Here is a 22316-nt window from a genome sequence, read left to right on the forward strand (position 1 = left end):
TCAGGTCTCACAAACCTCCTCCTGGCTTGGCTGGACCCAGCAGCCTCCCTACCTGGCAGACTCTACTGACCCTGGAGGGCTCCCCCTTTCTGACTGGTCCTTGTCTGTCATTTTGCTTATTATTTGGGGTCCTGGCTGCATGCAGGGGGAGCGATCACCCTCCATGCTCTGAGGTTCCTTTGTCTCTCCAGGAGGTGGAGGGAGAAAGGAGCAATTTTCCCCTTTTCTGAGCTCTGCTGGAAGAACTGCCTTGGCCTCTAGGCTGTGTAGCACCTCAGCACTTACGAGGTGCTTTGCACACCCCCTCTGCTCTTTGACTCTCCCATAGGGGAGCCCACTCCGGATTCAGGGGAAGTGGGTTTGCGTCTTGGCCTTGCATGTACCACCAGGGCCTAACCTGGCACAGGTCTTACCCCTGTGAGTTTCAAAGCTTTTGCCTCTCAATGAGAGTGGTGACAGCACCTCCCTTAGTCTGCCGCAAAGACTGAACGGGAAGAGGCCCAGAGTTGCGAAGTCCCAATGTGGTCAATGCGGGAGAAGTGTTAACTTAAGAAAATAAACAAGCACCCCTTGAGGCAGGTTGGAGATACTATCATGGCTTTGCTTTATGAGGTTTAGAATGGTGACGTGACTCACCAATGGTCACTTAATTGGTGAGGGTCTTCAACAGGGTGTTTTCCCAGCCCAGGCTTTGGGGCCTGCAGAGGACTGGCCACTGGCCATGTGACCCTGAGAAAATCACCATTGCTTTGAGCCTCACCTTTCCTTATCTGTATTATGGGGCTGCCTGCCTACCTTCAAAGAGTGCCCTTTGTGGCTTGGGGATTTTTTGCAGGGGTGGGCAGAGGTAGAAAGCAGAAGCTATTTGAAAGAAAGCATGTCTTCCTGTCTTTTGTGAAAACCTGAGCTCAGTGAGGAGGTTAAGCTTGTGTCCCAGGTGTGTGTGTGGGGGGACACCTGCATCTGTGATCAAAGCTAAGGGGAGAAGAGAGAAGGCGCCAGACAGGAAAGGGACCAGGGATCATAGTCTACTGACTCTTAGGGACCTGGGTTCGGTTCCCTGAAACTGCCCCAGAAAGAGGACGGGACCTCTGGGGGGTCACCAGCTGGCACACCCTGGAGGTTGAGCCCCAGCACAGTGGGTTGGAGTCTTAGTGGTGAATCTGACTCCAGGCTGCCAGGGAAGTAGACAGGGATGGACTTCAGGGGATCGAGCCCCTATGGGCCAAGGACATTGGTCATAGGAGGAGCTAGGGTAGCAGAAGTTCAGGTGCTGCCCTCACTCTGTGGTCTGGGGAGACCCCAGGAGTGGATGTGCTTGCTAGAAGTGGAGTAGGGCAAGGAAAGCTCAACACACACTGAGATTCAATCCTGGCCAGCCCAGGAGGATGAGGACTCATTCTGAGTGAATGTGGCCGAATAAGAATAGATAAAGGGGCCTCCCCGGTGGCGCAGCGGTTGAGCGCTGGGTTGCGAAGCTGCCCGCAGCCTCTGCAGCGCCAGTTCGATCCCCGGCTGCTCCCCGGCCACCAGAGGAGGGTCCCACATGGCGCGCAGACCTCTCCTGCCGCCCGCTGCTCCCCTCAGCAGGGTACTTCGGTCCTTCTGCCTGCTCTGCTCCCCGCTCTGGCTCTGGTGAATTCTCTCACCCTCCGGTGCTTCTGACTGTACCCAGTGCTTGTATAAATAAATAAATTAATTAAAAAAAAAAAAAAAAAGTATTTCTTAAAAAAAAAAAAAAAAAAAAAGAATAGATAAAGGAACATTTTATGCACACCTCAGATGACACAGTAGGGTTGCTAGGCACAAGATGAGGAGGGAAGAGAAGAGACGCATGGGGGGGGGGCGGCTGCCCAGCTGGGCTGCCATTTGCCCGCCTTCTCCACCTCCACCTGGCCTTAATGACCATTGGTAGAAATTTATGCTGGGACCCAGGACAGGTTAGAGGGCCACCCACAGGTTAACCCCAAGGTGGTTACAGAGTTGGAGGCAAGGGCATTGAGTACCCCTCATCTGTCTCATCCTGGCCTTCTTGCCCTGAACGTGTCTACATGCCATCCACCCCAGAGCCCTCAGCTGCACTTAACTCTGACCCTTCAAGAGGGCAGAGGGGGGAATGATTAAAATCACTGCAGGTGTTCACTGAGCCCAGCTGGAGCCACCTTTCCACCCCATGAATGATGGTCTTGGGCTCCAGTTTCCTTCAACAGACTCAGGGTTAGCGGAGGCAATACTGAGGTTCATACCAGGTCCACTCAAGCACTGCTGCTCTGCTGGTAGCACCCCCACAGAAGCCGACCCCTTGCATGTAAGGGACCCTGATCTCCTGGGTCTACTGTGGCTCTAACATTACCCAGCTGCCCCCACTCAGTGAGTCATGTCTGTGCCTCAGTTTCCTCTCCTGTAAAATGATGGCCAGGATGCACCAGATACCTCTAAGGACTCTTCCAACCTTAGTCTTTGGGGTTCTTTCCTAGCCCACTGCCTGCTATGTAAGCCTGCAGCTTATAAGGCAGGGAGGCCTAGTGGTGACAGGGTGGCTGTGGAGCCAGACTGTCTAAGTTCAAGCCCAGGGCTCTCATGTCATGCCCAGCTGGCTGCAGGTCATTGTCTTTGCTCGTCTGCGTGATAATAGTACTCGCTGGACATTCCTTTCCTCCCCGTGGATGTACGAAACCACAGTACAGGACAGGTTAGAGGGCCAAGCAGGTTAACCCCAAGGTGGTTACAGAGTTGGGGGCAAGGGCATTGAGTACCCCTCGTCTGTCTCATCCTGGCTTTCATGCCCTGAACGTGTCTACATGCCATCCACCCCAGAGCCCTCAGCTGCACTTATCTCTGACCCTGTCTACACTGCTTTCTCCTACATGGACACACCGATGAAAACATCAACTTATAAATTAGACACAGTGAAAGATGAACAACAATGACTGAGAATAGAATAGAATAATTATATCAATATGCTATCATCAAGTTATATGAATAGGGCCTCCCCGGTGGCGCAGCGGTTGAGCGCTGGGTTGCGAAGCTCCCCGCGGCCTCTGCAATGCCGGTTCGATCCCTGGCTGCTCCCCGGCCACCAGAGGAGGGTCCCACATGGCACGACAGACCTCTCCTGCCGCCCGCTGCTCCCCTCAGCAGTGTACTTCGGTCCTTCTGCCTGCTCTGCTCCCCGCTCTGGCTCTGGTGAATTCTCTCACCCTCCCGTGCTTCTGACTGTACCCAGTGCTTGTATAAACAAACAAACAAACAAACAAACAAATAAATAAATAAACAAAAATATATGCCTCTTAAAAAAAAAAAGTTATATGAATATGATCTCCCTCTTTCAAAGTATCTTAATGTACGTAATATTTTCTAACCACAGTTGACTGCAGGTAACTGAAATCGCCAGTGGAGCGTGAGCAACTACTGTACAGTTGTGAGGACTAAATAAATGACCATGAACGACCCTCAGAGTGCCTGGTGGGCCTGAATGCCAAGTGCTGGCCTTGGTCTTGTCCAAGGGGGAGGGTCTCACCAGCGCTGCGACTGGGCCTCAAAACCCTCAGCTCATGTGACACTGATCCCCTGCCCCAGGCAGGCCTGCCAGTTTCTTACACCCCTCCGAGGAAGCGATAAGGTAAGAACCAGGTTTTCTGGAATGAGGAAGGAACCCAAAATAACAACAAAAAGAGGTACTCACCACAGTCCGTGCCTGAGGCCCTGACTCTGCGGGTGTGGAGGATCCTGGTGGCTATGTGTCTATAACCTGGCCCGGGTCACCATTAGAGCCGCCAGCCCCAAACCAGCTTCTCTTGCTCTAGTGCTTTCTCACAGATGAATGAGTGTGGGGATGCCTGGCTTTCCGTCCCTGTCACCACTTCCCCTCTAGCCGTCATTGCCACAGCATCCTGGCCCCTGAGGTTGAACTGTTTCTTATAAGGAACTCTGGCCAGGGTGGGGCATGGGTATAGGCCAAGGCATCAAGGGATTTGGGTTCTAATCCAGTCTGTTATGACTTTGAACAATTCACCTGATCTTCCTAAACCTTAGTACTTTGTCTAGAAAATGGGATAAGGTATCAGCCTTTTATAGATCACCAAAAGTATGCTCCATTCCAATGACTCTTCCCCACCAGACCTGAGCGGGGAAATCCACATGTCTATAGGCATTAGGCAGAAAACATAAATGGATATGAAGGGTGCTGGCATGGGGCAATATGGAGGGATGGGGACTGTGGGGCAGTAGGGGAACACATGACCCAGTCAAAGGGGACAGGCATCCTTCAGCTCCAGCCTTGCCCCTTGGGGGTGCAGGTCCAATTGCCAGATGTTCCAAGAAGAAGATGTGTCCAGATGTGACACATTTTCCAAAAGATACCAGAAACTCTGATTTTGATATAATGCTTTCCAATTTTAGAAAGCTGACCACAAATCTGAAATGATATTGGGTCAAACCAAACACCATTTTAAGCTCATGTTTGCCAGATCATGAACTCCCTAGGGCAGGGAGAGTGTCCTGGGCTCAGTAAGTACCCAGACGTCATACCTGATATCATTCAAAGTGCTTTTCTCAGGCCTCCCAAGTGGCGCAGCGGTTGAGTGCTGGGTTGCAAAGCTGCCCGCAGCCTCTGCAGCGCCAGTTCGATCCCCGGCTGCTCCCCGGCCACCAGAGGAGGGTCCCACATGGCGCGCAGACCTCTCCTGCCGCCCGCTGCTCCCCTCAGCAGTGTGCTTCGGTCCTTCTGCCTGCTCAGCTCCCCACTCTGGCTCTGGTGAATTCTCTCACCCTCCCGCGCTTCTGACTGTACCCAGTGCTTGTATAAATAAATAAATGAATCTTTAAAAAACAAAACAAAACAAAGTGCTTTTCTCCCTGGCAGACAAAAAATATTTGATGAAAATTTATGTCTTCTTAGAGGAAACAAAGTGCAATACAGTTCTTGCCTTCCTTGATTCACGGACTTTGTGAAGCAGGAAGTCGCTAAGTCTTCTGCTTACTTTCTGCAGCTTGCTAGAGCGGAAAGTTGCTGGGTGTGCTGCTTGAACTCAGTAGTAGCCACAGCTGCCTTGACCCCTGCTCCAAACGATAAAGAAAGTATATGATGGAGGCGGTGACAAGCTTCCTCATACAAACTGTATAAACTCCTGCCATTTTTGCCCTTCGGGCCTCTGACTTGTTGGGAGCTATCTGACTGGGCCTGCTGGCGTAACAAATAAATCTCTCTCTCTACCTCTCTGAGCGCCGCCTGATTTCTCTGGGAAATTGCTGTAACATTTGATTATCTGATCAGAACTTCTCACCAACTGCTCCCCACCCCACTCAGTTGGGTGAATCTGGGCTAGTGGTTCGAAACACGGGAGGTTTTTGCCCCCAAGGTAGAGTGGCCAGATTCAACAAGTGAAAATATAGGCTGGCAATATTTGGGACATACATGCACTAAAGAAATCTTTTGTTGTTTATCTGAAGTTGAAATTTGACTAAGTATCTTCTACTTTATCTGGCAACCTGGTCCAGAGGAAATGTCAGGAGATTTTTTTTTTCAAGGATTTTATTTATTCATTCATACAAGAATCAGAGGTGCAGGGGGTGGGGGAGAGGATTCACCAGAAACAGAGCGGGGAGCAGAACAGGCAGATCTACTGAAATACACTGCTGAGGGGAGCAGCGGGTGAGACAGGAGAGGTCTGCTGCGCCATGTGGGTAGCTCCCTGGCTGGCCAGGAATTGAACTCATGCTGCAGTGGCTGCGGGCAGCTGCGGACAGCTCCATAGGTTGTGTCTAAACCCCTTGCATCACCAGGGAGGCCCTGTCAGGAGGTAATTTTAATTGTCACACTTGGGGATTTTACTAAGATCTAATCTAATCTTTTACTAAGATTTTTCTAAGATGCTGCTAAACATACTAACGTGCACAAGATGCAAAGATTTATTCAGCTTAAAATATTAATAGTGTTGAGGTTGAGAAAGGGACTAGACCTAGCCCTGGCCCTTCACAGCAAACCTTACTCCAGGGAGCAGGGCTTTCATTGATTCTTAGTATTGTTGTCGTGCAGACAAGGGGCACCCTGGACCCCCAAATCGGCATGATCTAAATAGGTCCTGCCATCTGACACACAAAGACAAAGCATTCTATTATTGTGAAAGAACTTTAATAGACTAGTTTGCATAGAAAGTGAAGAGAAGAAAGAATAGTTTTGCAATAAAACACCCTCAGTTACCCATCCCCTCATGGATAACTGCCCAGCAGAACAATGTTGGCCCAAAGGAGGGCTGCTGAAACCCAAAAGTCTGCCACAAGTTTAAGACACCTTCTGGCAGGGAACCACAGGAAAGGAGCAGAGAGGCCAGGCAAGAAAGGAGTAAAATTGAAGTACAAGTCAAGATAAAAGCTGCCGGGCCTCCCCAGTGGCGCAGCAGTTGAGCGCTGTGCTGCAACGCTGCCCGCAGCCTCTGCAGCACCAGTTCGATCCCCAGCTGCCAGGCGAGGGTCCCAAATGGTGTGACAGACCTTTCCTGCTGCGCCCACTGCAACCCTCAGCAGTGTATCTCGTCAGTCTGCCTGTTCTGTTCCCCACTCTGGCTCTGGTGAATTCTCTCACCTTCCCGTGCTTCTGACTGTAGCCAATGCTTGTATAAATAAATAAATAAAATTTAAAAAAAAAGATGAAAGCTGCGATTGTCAGCCTCCCTGCCATCTCTCACCATGTCCCTTCTGAGTGTCTCTACATGTCTCAATGTTACAGGGCAGGGAGAGGGGCAGCTCAGACCCCGCAAACCTGCCTGCTCTAAATAGGGGGTTGCCCTGTAACATCAACACTATGAGTCTCTTTCCACATCCCCCAAATCCCTGGAAGTCCAACGCTGAGAAGCAAGTGCACCGTCCTTCCTCACATGTCTCTCTGCTCCCCGCACCTCTTTCAGTGTCTTCAAGTCTTTTCTAGCTTCCCTTAGTCCTTTCTCACTGCTCAGCTCTACCCTCCATTAGGTGGGGTAGGGAACATGGAACTTCCCTTTTTTATCCAGGTTCCACTGTTTCAGAACCTCAGGGGAGGGCACTGTGGCAGCCTCCAGCTCTAGTGTGTCTCCCAAGTAACTGATAGAAAGGGGTGGGACAGAGAGCCTGGGCTCCTATAACCTCCATCAGACTTCTGTCTGGACAGGAACTGGAGGATGCCAGGGGTATGCTGGCAAGGATCCAGTTTCCATGATCCTGAATCCTGGACCCCTGACCTTGTGGAAGCCCCACCCTGATGAAGGATGAAGTGCTCCCCAATGGCTGGCTCTCCAGTGCTGTTCGAAGTGCGAAATGGGGCCTCCCTGGTGGTGCAAGGGGTTAAGTCTCAGCACTATGAAGATATCCGCAGCCACTGCAGCACAACCAGGGATCTACCCATGTGGCACAGCAGACCTCTCCTGTCTCGCCTGCTGTTTCCCACAGCAGTGCATTTCAGTAGATCCATCTGTTATGCTCCCCACTCTGCCTCTGGTGATCCTCTCACTCCCATCATCTCTGGTCTATACCCCAGTTCTTGGATACATAAATAAAATAAATCTTTAAAAAAAGTGTGTAAAAAAAAAAAGTGTGTAATGGCAGATTGAGTATGTGAATGAGTGAATGAATGAATAAATGGAGATAAAAGGGAAACTATTTAAAAACTAAGGTGGAAAGAACCAAGAATCTGGATTCTAAAGTGGTCTCTGCCAGCTGTCTGGCTGTGCAATAAGTGGCTTCCTTTGGCTTCAATTTCCCCATTCCTAAAATGAGGAAGTTGGAGGTAATAAGTACTTATAAAACTTCCGCATTCATCAGAATCACAGAAGACTTGTTCAATGACAGATCTCAGCCATATCTCCCTCCTCCCCACCCCCATTACTAGGGTATTCCAGGGCAGCACTTGAGAATCTGCTTCCCTAACAAATTCCCAGGTGGTCCCTGGGACCCATCATGGGTAGCTCTGGACAAGATGATGATAAGGACCCTTCTTGCCGGGGCTTCCCTAGTCCCCCAGGCACCACGGGTAGGTCTGATGGGCCTACACAGGAAGTCCGCTCTTTTTTTCCCCAGGGAGGGCTAGCTGCTGCTGCAGGGAGGGTACAGGAGCTTGTTTCTCAGTTCCTTGCAGAGTTATCCTTGCCAGCCCTTGCGGTGGGCCTACACATACTCTGTGCTGGGCCCAGAGCTCTGCCATCTTTAGGGCCTGATTGAAGGAAGAACATTTCTGTGTGGTGTCTTTCTCATCAGGCCCCATAATAGGACAGGCTTTGCCTATCATGTACATTGCAATATCCTTTGCAGTTAGCTATAGTGTCTGGTGCATAGTAGATCTTGGTGAGGTCATTCAAGTATTGTTTGGGAGACAAATTGGAATCATAAGGAGAGACTTGGCAATGCTGTGCAGACCTTGGGTAAGCCACTTCCCCCTTTTCTGGGCCTCAGTCTCCTCTGGAAGATGAGGTGATTGGGATTCCAGGTGTGGCAGACAGATTTTATCTTATCTTGCCATATCTGATATTTTTGTGGTTGCTGCCTAGAACAGTGTTGAGAAAGATTCTGAAGTTGCATATAAGCTGAGTAGGAAGAAGTGTGAGGGACAATGAATGAGGGAGGTCTGCAATGGTGTAAGTGGAGCAGTGGCAGTTGCAAATTTGGTTTTAGCATCCTTGGAGTATAGTTCCAAGGTTATTGGTTATTGAGGATCATGTCCCCCTTTAAGAATCTGATGAAACTTAGGCAAATATTGCAAACACAACCGTGTAGGGGCAGATAGAGAACCTGTGTATTACATTATAGAATCAAGGCCTGTGACCAACTGGAGAGCATGTTACAATGGAATCTTCACAACAAAGGGTGAAGCACTGAATGGATGCCATTTTTCCTTGCCTCCACTTCCATGCAGCCACCTTGGATTACAAGTCCCAACCTGCTGTGAACCGGACTTCCTGAATGGGAAGGTGGATATATAAAGGGAAGTGGTATTGCTGGGAGAGACTTGGAAGAGAGGCTTGGAAGAGACATGTGAAGGAGAGACATGTAGAGTCACTTGGAAGAGGTCTTCCAAGTAGAGGTACTTGAAAGAGACATATAACTCACTGTTTTCCAATAGCCAATCCCTACACTATAGTATGAAGAAACACTTTTGTAGAACTTTAACATTTTTTGACAGTAATCCATAAAAATTAATTTTACATTATAACCCTGTGCATTTATAATGTTGTATACTATATATAAAATTGTAACATTAATTTCATGAAATGGCAATAATCCTTACTATGTGGGGTGTTAATTGATGGTTTCCTTTCTATCATATTCTCTTCTAATCTACTGTACTTCATTTAAAAAGGTGCTATTTGTAGCCAAAGAAATCATTTTTCTCACCCCCCAATGGGTATAAACTGAAATTTGAAAAACCTTTGTTGGAGGCCTCCCGGTTAGGTCTGGACACTAATCTGCCTGCACATTTCTGCCTCCATGCTTGGATAATGCTGAACTCCCGGCCTGCAGTGCCCTCTACCTTCTGCCTGTTGATTTGACCTTGACTTCTTCTAGGCCTGACCCAATTCCTTATTCCTAGAGGAAGTTTCCCCTGTTATGCCAGAAGTCTCACTTCTCAATCTGGTTTTGTCTTTCTCTTAAGTGGACACAGTAGTCACTGGGCTGCAACGTATTTGTTTATTTATGTGTCCAGAGCTGTCCTTGGGGCCATGAAGGAGAAAATACAGCACGAGACATGTTCAGGGCCCAGGCACTGAGTTGGAGTGGTCAGCGAGACAAGGCAGCAAGACTCGTGAGAAGGGCCCTGGGTATCTACAAGGGGTGATAACCCCATTCCCACCTGGGCAGAGGGGGGAGAACCTGCCTTTCACTCTCCAACCACGCCCCGGCCAGAAAGAATTCAGAGAAGTGGAGGGAAGGCAAAGAGAGTTGCAAAAAGGCCCAACACCCAAGGCCTCAGCACTCAAGGCCTCAGTGCAGACTTCAAAAGAAATGGGTCTTGAACCTCCAGGAAAAGAATGTTGATTAACTATGCCACAGTAAAAGGTGAAAGATTTTTGCGATCTGAAGAGAATTTTCACTTATAACGGGAATATAGGGGAGCCAAATAAGACATTAGTGTAAAAAAATAATAACAGTACAAAACACAACAAAGTAAAAACAGACAATTATAAATCAGAGACATACTGCAGGGGAGGAGGCAGGAGAGGGATCAGAGGGAGCACAGGGGGCTGAGGTGATGGTGCTCGGGTGCATTGGAGAAGGAAACTCTATGGGGACTACACCTGAGGAGGTGGGGGGAAGCAAATATTGTTTAAAAATGAACAATGATGTAAAAAAATTTAAAAAAAATTAAAGAAAAAAAAAACTATGCCACAGTAGACTGAGTAGTAATCTCCTTAACAAAACTCTACCCTTGAAATTAGGAAGACTTTTGTGGCCATTTCAGCCAACAGAGCATGTCAGAAGCGGCATTGTGTGACTTTTTTTTTTTTTTTTTAATGTGAGTATTGGTTAAATTAGGCTTTGGGGCCGTACATTTCATTTTTTTACATTATCGATTACTCCCAATAACATGGAAGATTCAGAGTTGTGTCCTCTGCAAGGACAAAGCACAGTGCAATCGTGATAATAACTGTATTTCAGTAACAATTTGAAAAAACATAACGCCCAGGACATCTTGAGATTGGGAGAATGGGAGGCTCTTGAAGCCTCCAGCTATCACCTAGGCCACTAGGTGTCCTGAGGAGGGGAGCCCAGACTTGTCCCATGGCGGGAACCCAGGGAGGAGCACATCATGCAGGAGATGCCCGGCCAGCTGCCTGCCATGCCAGCTTCATCCATGTTTACCACAGCAGCCCTGCGGCAAACCTCAAGTCACACCTGGCCAACCCTTCCTGAGTTCCTGACCCACAGAAATCTTGAGTGCTAATAAAGTGATTGCTGTTGTTTTAAACCACTAAGCTTTGGGGAGATTAATTATGCAGCAACAATAACAGTAATAGCAGGTGACCCAAATACCCCAGATGACAGTTATAATAGAAATTTGGGGATGCATTTGGGAACACAGAGGTGGGAACCATTAAAGGCACCTGAATGTTCTATATGAAGAAAGAAATTACACCGATACAGCTGAAAGGAGACAAACTGAATGGTTGGAAATAACCATAAGATGATGACTTTCAGATACCAGGGCTCAAGAAATCTCCACCTCAAACCATCCTAGGAGACCTCCCTGAACTTTCCCCTGCCCCCAGTCTAGGTTCTGGAATCACAGCTTTCAGGCCACTGAACCACAAAGAGTGCTGGAGTTGGATTCAGAAGTCAGGGTTCTCACTTACTAGGTGAATATTCTGGGGTTAACCTCAACGCTCTGATTCATAAAATGGAAATGCATGGCCAACATTTATTAGATGATCTGTATGTGCTGTGTACTGAGCCTTTGAACACACCACTTCATTTAATCATAGCAACCACCCAAGGAGGCAGAGAATATTCTAATCTTCATTTACCCATCAGGATAACGTCTTAGAGATGTTAAGAGACTGGCCTGGTGTTGCGACAGACAACACCACACTGACTAACGGGAGTCATGGAGCAGGCTGCACAATGCAAGATGCTGCTGAAGAGCAAGATCCTGGCCCTTTATTGACACACATAATTGGTTGTAAGGAGATTAAGGGGATTAAAGAAAGGGGAAGGGTGTAGAAGATTAGGGATTGTGAGTCTTCCCTCCAGGCACTTCTTATCTACTTGATGATACACCCTAATCCCCAGCCATGGTTCTAATCTTATCAACAAGGTGCTCCACTGATCAGCTTCTGGGGTCCCTTGTCATACATCGGTCCTCGGCCCCCCACCCCCCACCCCCGGTGCTCCTGGTCATACCTCGTGATGTATAAATTGGGAGTATGTGTTATGCTTCGGCCCTCAGCCCCCTGGGTGTTCCGGTCATACCACCTGATGCACATGTTATGCATCGGTCCTCAGCCCCCTGAGCATTTTGAACATACCTTGTGATGCACAACCTTCCCAGTGTGATTCAGCTTTGTGCTCTTGTTTGATTTGAAGGGCTGAAGGATTGGGCTTCTGTTCTTAACTGGCCAGGCCATTTTGACCTTGTTCAGGTGACAAAATGGTAGCTGAATAGGCTGCCTAGGAGTAGCAGACCCACAGCCTGGGGCTATGCAGCATGTGGATGGCGGAGCAGGGATTCCAGGCCAGGGTGCCTAGCCCAGAACTCATGCTCTTACCATTGTGCTAACCCAGGTGGTGGAGGGGGCAAAGGCGGTTGAAGCTCTGGTGAGAGCTTGTGAAAGCAAGTGAAAGGCATCTGTAAATGAAAGTAGTGCCGTATGCCAAGGTGAGGAAACCTTTTTATGCCTATTTGCAGCTCTCTCATTGCACATGGCATGTTCTGTTTTAGTTAACCACAGTTGTTCCTATTTCTGGATCCTACTATCAAAAACTCCTTACAGGCAAGGCCATGTTTGAATCATCTCTGGCCCTGCACAGCATCTGACCCAGCTCCAAGGCCTGAATTGGGACACTGAAGAAAAAATGGGGATGGAGTAAATTCCCCTTTGAAGCTGAAGGCAATTATATCTATTTGTAGAAAATGTAATGAAAACAAGAACACCTTTTAAAAACACATTTTAAAAAGATGTCAACATTTCTGAAACAGTTCTAAGTTAAGCTTTCTGCCCTGGGCTTCACGATTCAAACCAACATTTTCTTTCTGAGAGTTTGCAGATGTGGTCGTGAAAGAAGGGGAAAAGAGAAGCCATTGTCTGGATTCCATCAGACGCTCCCTGGTGTGTTCTTTCGCTGGTGGCAAGGAGGCCTTTCATTGGCAAGTGGGAGAATTTGGCTGGGGAGGAGGTGAGGGTGGAGTTACTTGAAAGAAGAACTCTTTCAGACCAAGAGGTTCTGTGTAAACTTGTTTTTACACAGTTCTCATGTGTGTGAACTGACCCAGAAATTCTGGGGAAGTTCAGAAGAGATAAGGCCCATGATATTGGGTCTATAAGCTTCCCCCACAGATGTGGTCCTTCTTAAAGACGCTTAGAGAATCCATCCCAATAGTCTCCAAAGTAGCCAGCAGGGAAATTCTTCAACATCTTTATGTTAGTGTGTTTGTCCTTATTTTTTCCATAAAGGGTGGCAAACTTCCATAATCAGTTGATTTTGAACCAAAATAGGGTATCTCAAAGTCATTTGACTAGTGATAAATATAGCTGAAAGAGTTCATGCTACTCATGAGCAGTCACCTGAGATTTTGCTCTAAATCCGACTGGTTGTCTAATTTTGATTAGTTCAATGTCTGATTGGGTGGTGTCTGTGCCATACCAGTTGCTATTTTATTATCATTCTTTTTTTTGGAGGGGGGTAAACAGAATTCTGTGGTCATTCTAAATTCTAAACTCAACATCAACTCAATAGTTGAAATTGACCTGTCCAGGTCATAATCAGAGTCTGCACTTAATTGAGCATGGAATGCTGTCATCTTCCTCTTTCTTCCTTCTGTAGCTTATTGGCCATAGTCTGGGATATTTCTAGAGTTGCAGCCAGGGAGGGAGGAGGAGAAAGGAGAGCAAGAAGTTTCCTTCGGAGCAGAACCCTTATCTGATGGCTTCTTGTTTGCCTGGCTTGACAGACGCCTGAAGCTGCCCCTCTCTCTCATGGGCACTCTTGGTGGTTCTTCAGCAACTTCTCATTAGTTCACCCACTCTCATTCTTGCAGGTGGGCAATCCTCCTCAGGCTGGCGGCTGCTGCAACTCCCTCAGCTTACCACAGATGCTCCAGTTTTTCTCACTTCCTTTCTAACAGGCATTAAGAACACAGGGTTAGGCCTCCCTGGTGGCGCAGGGGTTAAACTCTCAGCGCTATCAAGCTATTGCTAGCCACTGTGGCATGGGAGCTGACCCACGTGGCACAGCAGACCTCTCCTGTCTCACCCACTGCTCCCCTCAGCAGTGTTATTTCAATACATCTGCCTGTTCTGCTCTTCACTCTGGTGAATCCTCTCACCCCCTGCACTTCTGGCCTAAACCCCAGTTCTTGTATGCATAAATAAATCTTAAAAAAAAAATAGAACACAGGGCTGATGAGAGCCTGGGCTTAGAAAGGTGACCCCATCCCTATCCAGAGCAAGCTGTCTTCTAAGCACTTCCTAGGAATATAGTCCCACGTAGCAGCATCCACAGAGGCTAAGAGCGCACCTATAAGTTGCCTAGTACAGAGACTTACTCATAGTAAAGTGCTCAACACTGCTATTATTTAATGAAAGGTACACAGATGCAAAGGCTCATACCTTTAAACTGTAGAAGGTGGTAGATATACCAAAGTAAAATAAAGATATGTCAGTTAAAGACAAGGAGATGATATAAGAATGATGGTTCAGCTATGGTGAACTGGAGTCAGACTATCCTTGGGCAAATTATTTCACCTGCCTGTGCTTTAGAGGTTGTGGGCTTACTGGAGACTCTTGCCTGCTGCCCCGAGTGGCAGCTGTATCATGGTGTCTACCAGGCCAAGCAGCCTTAGCCACCTATTAAACTATTGTCAACCTGTGTGTTTTTTTCTGCTGTGGCAAAACAGAGCCTCTTGGGCAGCAGAAGCTTGACACATACTGTCTTCTCAAACAGTGGAGCAGAGAACAACCATGCGCTTGTCTGAGTCAGCGGAAGGCTCCTGATGTTTGTAGCTTATTAGCTGCCTAATCAACAGCTTCGGAGGCTATCAACTGTGATGAATAAGTAGACTTTATTAGCATCAAGTTCCTCTTAAGAAAAGGCTATCCCTCAGGCATATTTCTTAAAGGAATCACATATCACATGCAATCTCTAAAATTCTTTGGACTATTTTCCTTCTAGATAAGTTCGCCCAGTTCTCTTAAAATCCAATATCAGAGAAACAACCAAAAATAACAAGGAGGGAGAAAAGGACCTCCAAGCCAGAAGCCCAAGACTTGACTTTTAGTCTGAGGGTGAGATCTTCAATCAAAAGTCTGCTATATTTAGCCTAGTAATTTCCCATGTAGGAATTTCCTTAAAGGACACTTATTTAAGGAATTGAAGACTTATCTATAAGAATAGTCAGCTCAGCATATAATATAAAAAAATTGGAAGGAAGAGTAGAGGCTGACAAGGTCAATGGCAGATAATCATAAAATTCTGTTAACACTGGTATAGGTGTGTATACATGCAGCATGATCACAATATCGTGATTTAAAAAGTAAAAAAAGGTCCGGTAATAACAGAATATGATTTATTCCCATTTTGAAAAAATATTATTTCATTTATTAGGCCAGGGGTGTGGGGGATGGGGGTGGTGGTGAGAGGACTCATCAGAGACAGAGTGGGGAACAGAACAGGCAGACCCAAATACACTGCTGAGGAGAGCACCTGGTGAGACAGGAGAGGTCTGCTGCGCCATGTGGGTAGCTCCCTGGCAGGGGATCGAAGTCATGTTGCAGTGGCTGCCCACAACAGCTTCATAGTGCTGAGACTTAACCCCTTGCGCCACGAAGGAGGTCCAATTTATTCCCATTTTTATTAGAAAAATTAAAAAGCTCAGTAATTGTGTTTTCTCTGTGCCCGGCTCTGTTCCAATTACTTCCAAGAGTTTGAGTTATTACATCCTTATGCTTCTAGGGATTGTTATTGTTCCCACTCTACATATAAGGAAACTGAAACTCAGAGAAGTTACAAAGGCCGCCAAGGTCGGATGTTAGTAAGTCACAGAGGGAAGATTTGACTCCGGATGGGCTTGGGGTCTCTGTTCTCACCACGCTACACTTACTCCTCTCGTGGAGAAAAAAAGGACAGGAAGGACACTTAACATTTAAATGTTAACAGGGCTTATCTCTAGGAAGTAAGACCGAGTCATTTTTAGTTTATCTTCTTGTTTATCTGCCTTTTCGATAGTGAATATGTTATTTATGTAACAAGACAATCCCTAATAAAAACTAAGATTTTTGTTGCAGACTGGAAGGCGTCTCTTTGAGCTCTTTCATCTGTAGCTTGGCAATCCTGTGGAGAGACGTAGGGCTGAGGCGAGACAATGAACATGAAAGTACTCTGGCAGCATGGATTAGGATATGTTAAAAATGCCAGGCGCTACATACAATGCAACACAAGTTGGAATAGATAAGGCCAAATGGTCGACAGGAATCCAGAGATTATCAAACTGTGCAAACACAATGTGGGAAGTTAAACGATTTCAGATCTTATTTGATTCTCTTTAGAGCTTTTCGTTATTCTGAGGTGATGATTGTGTTTCTTCTTCATGCCCTGGGTGTGAGCATCTGGGGATAGGTATTGCCACAGTCTCACACGTAAACAGATGGCTCCCATGTTCCATTACCTTTTGTTCAGTGAGTGTTCCAGATTTCCTTATTATTAACCCAGTTGCCAGTCTGGGGCTGTTTTGGCCGTTCTTATCAAGGTTGTCATCCATCTCTGTTCACCCAGCTTCAGAAGGATGGGGACCTCAGACTCTGGAGGGGGCAAAAAAATGGACAGCTTGAACAGACCAGCAATAGGTCTGAAAATAGAAGCTGGGGTTCCACGTGTGCAGTAAATACTTTAAAAATTGATCTAAATTACTCTGGGTGTTCAGGAGCTAGTTTCTCAGTTTTTTTTTTTTTTTGGGGGGGTGGTTTGATATACTCATCACCTTTGAGGATCACAGAAGACAAAGAGAGTCCCCTTCACCCCTTCACACACACCCCCGGTACCGGGGATTGCCCTTAGGAGTGTTGTAGAGCAACCCCGATACAAAACCGGGTGCCTGACTGTGGGTCCTCACCCGCGCGCTTAAAAGGACTTATCAATGCTCTACTGCAGGCACACGTGAAAGGTTAATAAAAGGTTTATTACAAGGGAAGGGGAAATGAGGAAATGTCCAGCTCAGGGAGAAAAGTGGGAGACAAAGTTTTAAATGAGTCCTACCCGATCCGCCAATCAGGAATCCCAAAATGGCGCTCTGAGAGCTGGCTGCAAGCCAGGAGCTGTGTAGCCAGGAGGCAAGCGATAGCGAGCCCCCCCAAGGCCCACGTGTTTGGTTTTTATATCCAACCTGGCTGCCCAACTCCACCCTCAGGTCCCAGCCACCCTCCCTTTGGTGGTGACGGGATTTGTCTTTCCCAATGTCTTGATGGCTTTAGTCTGGAGTGGGGGTGGAGTCCACAAAGCCTGTATGGGATTAGCTCAGGACATCCTTTCCTCCTAACAGGAGAATTTAAGACTAGTAGTTGTCTGCCAGACTGAGATATTGGAACCAGTTGTAGAGAGGTGGCAAAACCTTATCTCTAACCTCTCACAATCTTCAGGTAAGACTGAGAATTAAGCTGACACAGACAGAAAAGCATGCAAAAGTATTTAATCTAAGTTTTACGTGACAGATTTCATAAAGAAATGAAGACCCAAATAAATGACAAAGTCTAAATGCTTTTATACTAGATCAAACAAAAAGAGACAACTAGAAAAAATAACTGAAATGTATTTGGAGGCTAAAGGAAGATGGGTAGTTTAACAAGATGTTTGCACAGAATTCTGCTTTAACTCCCCATTGTTGATCAGGAATGTGTCTTTCCTCCTAATGTAGGAGGAGTTCTTTCACATGGGAAACCTCTCCTGTTTTCAGGAAGAACAGCAGGGGTGGGAATCACAGAGTCCATGTTATACCTGCTATTTTTCCAATGCCTTTATCTCAAAAGAATCTTCTTTCAAAGTGGCCTATTTTGGAGTGCTGTAATCTGCCACCCTGCAGCTGGAAATGGAACACTGGAGAACCCATCCTCAAAGCTTATGATTCTGGGGAGGGACTCCAGGCATCAGAATCCTTTATTATTATTTTTTTAATTTATACAAGAGCTGGGGTATAGGCCAGAGGCTCAGGAGGGTGAGAGGATTCACCAAAGACAGAGTGGGGAGCAGAACAGGCAGACAGACTAAAAGCACTGCTGAGGGGAGCAGTGTATTTCAGTAGATCTGCCTGTTCTGCTCCCCACTCTGTCTCTGGTGAATCCTCTCACCCACCGAATCTCTGGCCTGGACTCCGGCTCTTATATGCATAAATATATCTTTAAAAAAAAAAAAAAAAAAAAAAAAAAGAGGGCCTCCCCGGTGGCGCAGCGGTTGAGCGCTGGGTTGTGAAGCTGCCCGCGGCGCGGCCTCTGCGGCGCCGGTTCGATCCCCACCTGCTCCCCGGCCACCGGAGGAGGGTCCCACATGGTGCGCAGACCTCTCCTGCCGCCCGCTGCTCCCCTCAGCAGTGTACTTCGGTCCTTCTGCCTGCTCTGCTCCCCGCTTGGCTCTGGTGAATTCTCTCACCCTCCCGTGCTTCTGACTGTACCCAGTGCATATATAAACAAACAAATAAACAAGAAATAAATAAATAAATAAAAATACATGCCTCTAAAAAAAAAAAGAAGAAAACCCTTGGGTGGGAGTCACAGGGAGTGGGGATGTAAGCATTGACTTCCTGTGCCCCATTTAGTAATTACTCTGAATTGGCTGTCATGCTAAGAACAGATTTGCAACTGCCCAGGAATGTGTGAGCGACTGAGGAACGCAGCAGCTGCTTCCCCAGGAAACAAATTCATGGTATGTGAGGGTGTGTATTTGGATAGCAGCTGGGCAACAAGGTCAAGAGGCCTAAGACAGATCAAAACACCAGTGGGCCTTTCACCTCACTCAAGCCATCGGCTGACAGAACTGCAGGCATTCAAAGTTGTACTCTGAATTCACAGGGGAGTGTGAGGAAGAAAAATAATCAAAACAGGGGACCTCCCCGGTGGCGCAGCGGTTGAGCGCTGGGTTGCGGAGCTGCCCGCAGCCTCCGCGGCGCCGGTTCGATCCCCGGCTGCTCCCCGGCCACCGGAGGAGGGTCCCGCATGGCGTGCAGACCTCTCCTGCTGCCCGCTGCCCCCCTCAGCAGTGTACCTTGGTCCTTCTGCCTGCTCTGCTCCCCGCTCTGGCTCTGGTGAGTTCTGTCGCCCTCCCGCGCTTCTGACTGTACCCAGTGCTTGTATGCATAAATAATAAATAAATATATCTTTAAAAAAAAATAATCAAAACAGCCAGCCAGTCCTACCAGAGACCTGTCCCAAAGGCTTGGTAAACCTGTGTGATTGTTTCTGGTGCCCTCATACTCATGGGGTCTAAAATACAAAAAGCGTCGGCCTGCAACTTTGCCAGTTTTTCAAAGCTAGACCTTCAGATTGATTTTCTTTTTGGGTCACTTCATCTCACTTTACAGACTAGGTTTATGTAACAGGTTTGTTGATTTGGGCTCCCATGGATGCATTATTCAAAACACTCTCCTGAGAAAGAATTTCACCCCACCCCTTCCATCCCCCAGGATCACGGTACAATGCCTCTAACTAACCTGCACCTCCTTAGCTGTGTCTGTAGATTGATTACTGTGTTTATAATCGTCATAGCCTGTCGTTGATTCTCAGGGCAAGCACTGAGGAAATGAATGTTCCCAGACACCAGATTTCTTCTCAGATAAACAGTAAAGGGGATATTTTTGAGTTCCTTTAGGGCTGGATAGAACCTCATTCACTGTCGTATCTCCAGGGGTTGGCAGAGTGCCTGCACCAGATGAATCTTCATTAAATAGATGTTTGGTATTGAACACTCATATTTATTATGCTTTTGGTGCATTGGCTGATTTACATCCTGTGAGCTGTTTGCATCAACATTTTCCTACGAGAACCCCTCATTGGATTGTATAGGTGGAACTGAGTTTAAAAAGCAGCAGGGAACAGGCAGAAGTTGTATCAGATGTCCTGAGGAAGGCATGATTTTATTTTCCAGTTCTAAGCTGTTGTGGGCGCTTGGTAAATATTAATGGAGGATCAGGCTAGAACTGTACTGAGAGGCCCCTGGGCATCCGGGACATGCTCACGGCTTTAACAGCGCTCTCTTGAGGGCAGCCTGACTCTGCCAGACAGCAGGATGACAGACAGGAAGCTTTATACTGCTCAAGCAGCCCTGGCAGTCCTGCAAATAGTCAGTGTCTGCTCTGGGCAAAGCACCTTCTCAGGCCCTGGGTGGCAAGGAGCATAGAGCCTGGGCTCAGGGGTCTTAGTCCATGACTTTGAACTGAGTCTCATATTCTTCACTGGTACAGTTGAGATCAAAATAGCACCTACTAGACCTCCCAGGTGGTTAAAGACAGCGCTATCAAGCTACTGCCAGGCATTACAGTACGAGTTCCATCCCCGCTGGATCCCCGGCTGGCCAGGGAGCAACCCACATGGCACAGCAGTGCTGCTTTCCTCAGCAGTGTATTTCAGTACATCTGTCTGTTCTGCTCCCCACTCTCTCTGGTGAATCCTCTCACCTCCCACACCTCTGGCTTACACCCCAGTTCTTGTATGCATAAATAAATCAATCTTTAAAAAAAGCACCTACCCCCAAATTTGTAAAACTAAATGAAATTATGTAAGCAAAACAATTAGGGGTGGGGGTGATGGGGCTAGTGAGGAAGGGAAGGGAAACATACCTAGTATAGGAATAGTACAGTGTTGTATAGTATAGGAGTTGGCACATACATATACAGCATAGGACACATGCAAACACCATGTGATTAATGTCTTTCTTTGAACTGAACCTCTTATTTTTTTTTCAAACACTTAAGGTTTTTTTTTTTAAAGATTTATTTATTTATTTATACAAGAACCGGGGTACAGGCCAGACTTGCAGGAGGGTGAGAGGATTCACCAGAGACAGAGCAGGGAGCAGAACAGGCAGACTGATGAAATACACTGCTGAGGGGAGAAGCAGGCAAGACAGGAGAGGTCTGCCAGGCCTGCGGGGAATCGAACCCGTGCTGCAGAGGCTGCGGACAGCTTCACAGTGCTGTGCTCAACCCGCTGTGCAAACGGGGAGGCCCTGAAGCTCTTGTTTTGAACTGAGAGTTCTGCCCCTGTCAGGTCTGAAGAAGTGTTGGACATTGACGCCATCAGGAGAAAAGATGTTTTCTCAGGCCCAGGAAAATAGGGGGTACCTGCATCAAGATGACCAAGGAGGCCACAACAAACTCTGGGGACATGATGAGGATGAGACGCCAACCACGATGGGCTGCGTGGTGGGAGGTTCGCTTATGATTAACTGTCTTTGTTTAGTTCACTAGAGGAAGGCGAGCTTGCGATGAGATGTTAGAATGAACTTTTAAGGTAAAATGCCCCTGTTCTCTCATCGCTGACTTTCTGATGGATGAAGTGCGGGTTATAGATTGAATTTCCGTCTCTGTTCACTTGGCTTCTGACAGGGAAGGGCAGCCCCACCCCAGCATTTTCTGGTTACAGGGGGAAGGATGGTAGAGTAAGTTGCATGTGTGTTTACACAGATAAATTTCAGAGGGCAGTTGAATTGTATAATACAATTTGGGGCCACCGTTTTCTCTTTTAAAGTAACAAAATCTGTACCCCCAAATCATATACAGTGAACTAATGTTACCTAAAAAAATTAAAAAATGTAAGAATCAGATTCTGTGGAGGGTAGAGAGAAAAGGCAGGAGGGTGGAGGCTCAGTAGGGATGAATCTGGAAGGCAACTGGGATGGCTATAAAAGAGACTCAAAGCAGAAAGCGCTCAGAGAAAACCAAATTGTTCACTTTACAAGCCATTATAGTACAATTTATATTTTAAGAGTCTTTTCAGAATTCAAAGTCTTGAACCTATAAAATACAGCCTGGCTGTTTTCTGGCGGGAAGTCTAAGCCAGCTCCTTGAATTTTTAGGAACTAGATGACACTTGCAGTTGGTTACCTAGTAGTACTTACCAGCACATCTTATTTGACTTTTGTACAGTAAGTGCCAGAAAGTTCCATGCTCAAAAATCTCTTCTATGCATTTTACTAAATTGATGAACAAACTCCTCTTTGAAAACGCAGTAGCAAGTCTTAAAAAAACGTAAGGTCCATGGCTAGAAGGGCACAGAGGTGGGAGATGAAGTTAACGAAAAAATGAAGATCAAAAAATGAATTATGTGGAACGTACAAGAAATAGTATCTATAAATTCTGTGCCTCCCACGTTCATAGAAAGTGGGGTTCCCTTTTAAAACCTCTCGGGTTGCCGATCCATGTACTCCCGTTTCCCCGTGGCTCTTGCCCGCACCTCCGGGCACGAGCAGAGGGATGGTACCTCTTCTCCCCCTTTCACTTCCCAATTGGGCAGAACCCGGAATAAGGGCGCCCCCGTTCTTGCTACTAACTTTACTCGCGCCCGCGCCCCAGGGTGTCCCTGCGGTGTGACCCGGGGCTGCCCCGGCCGCGAGGACCAGCCGGGCACGGGCGAGGCCCCGACCACGCCGGTCCGGGG

This window comes from Talpa occidentalis, unplaced genomic scaffold (assembly GCF_014898055.3).
Source record: "Talpa occidentalis isolate TD23 unplaced genomic scaffold, MPIMG_talOcc4v2.1 talOcc4.9, whole genome shotgun sequence".
In the NCBI taxonomy this organism is placed as follows: Eukaryota; Metazoa; Chordata; class Mammalia; order Eulipotyphla; family Talpidae; genus Talpa; species Talpa occidentalis.